The 1,531-nt window shown below is 46.4% G+C and overlaps 1 protein-coding gene across 1 annotated transcript in view; it reads left to right on the forward strand.

Moving 5' to 3' along the window:
- Positions 1-1,531, forward strand: part of LOC122548775 (cysteine/serine-rich nuclear protein 1-like) — an 8,719-nt gene that overhangs the window by 2,805 nt on the left and 4,383 nt on the right. The window lies entirely within an intron of this gene.

A 1,531-nucleotide genomic window follows, 5' to 3' on the forward strand; every position in this document is an offset into this window, starting at 1 on the left:
GGACCACTCCTCCAAACTGTCTAGTTCCTTCTGCAGCCTCCCCACTTCCTCAGTACTGCCTGCCTGTCCACCTAACTTTGTATCATTGGCAAACTTCGCTAGAATGCCCCCAATCCGTTCATCCAGATCATTAATATATAATGTGAACAGCTGCGGGCCAATACTGAACCCTGCGGGACACCGCTTGTCACCGGCTGCCATTCCGAAAAAGAACCTTTTATCCCAACTCTCTGCCTTCTGTCAGACAGCCAATCCTCAATCCATACCAGTAGCTCACCTCGAACACCATGGGCCCTCACCTTGCTTAGCAGCCTCCCGTGTGGCACCTTATCAAAGGCCTTTTGGAAGTCTAGATAGACCGCATCCACTGGGTTTCCCTGGTCTAACCTACTTGTCACCTCTTCAAAGAACTCCAACTGGTTTGTCAGGCACGACAACCCCTTACTAAATCCATGTTGACTTGTTCTAATCCGTCCATGCTCTTCCAAGAATTTAGAAACCTCATCCTTAATGATGGATTCTAGAATTTTGCCAACAACCGAGGTTAGGCTAATTGGCCTATAGTTTTCCATCTTTTGTCTTGATCCTTTCTTGAGCAAGGGGGTTACAATAGCGATCTTCCAATCATCCGGGACTTTCCCTGACTCCAGTGACTTTTGAAAGATCTCAACCAACGCCTCCGCTATTTCCTCAGCCACCTCCCTCAGAACTCTAGGATGTAGCCCATGGGGGCCGGGAGATTTATCAATTTTAAGACCTTTTAGCTTTTCTAGTACTTTCTCTTTTGTAATGGCAACCATACTCAACTCAGCCCCCTGACTCCCTTTAATTGTTGGGATATTACTCATGTCTTCCACTGTGAAGACTGATGCAAAGTACTTATTAAGTTCTCCTGCTTTTTCCTTATCTCCCATCACTAGGCTTCCAGCATCAATTTGAAGTGGCCTAATGTCTACTTTTGCCTGTCGTTTGTTTCTTATGTATTGAAAGAAACTTTTACTATCATTTCTAATATTACTGGCTAGCCTACCTTCATATTTGATCCTCTCCTTCCTTATTTCTCTCTTTGTTATCCTCTGTTTGTTTTTGTAGACTTCCCAATCTTCTGATTCCCCAATCATTCAGAACTTTCCCTGACTGCAGTGACGTTTGAAATATCTCAACCAACGCCTCCGCTATTTCCTCAGCCACCTCCCTCAGAATTTAGTAAGGGGTTGTTGTGCCTGACAAACCAGTTGGAGTTCTTTGAAGAGGTGACAAGTAGGTTAGACCAGGGAAACCCAGTGGATGTGGTCTACCTAGACTTCCAAAAGGCCTTTGATAAGGTGCCACAGGGCTCACCTATCACCCCCAAACTTACTCACCCACACACTTGCTCACCTATCTGCCCCACACTTGCTCAACTATCAGCCCCACACATGCTCACCTATCACCCCCCACTTGCTCACCTATCACCCCCCACGTGCTCAAAAATCACCCCCACACTTGCTCACCTATCAGCCCCACACATGCTCACCTATCACCCCCATAC

This window comes from Chiloscyllium plagiosum, chromosome 4 (assembly GCF_004010195.1).
Source record: "Chiloscyllium plagiosum isolate BGI_BamShark_2017 chromosome 4, ASM401019v2, whole genome shotgun sequence".
Classification (NCBI taxonomy): Eukaryota; Metazoa; Chordata; class Chondrichthyes; order Orectolobiformes; family Hemiscylliidae; genus Chiloscyllium; species Chiloscyllium plagiosum.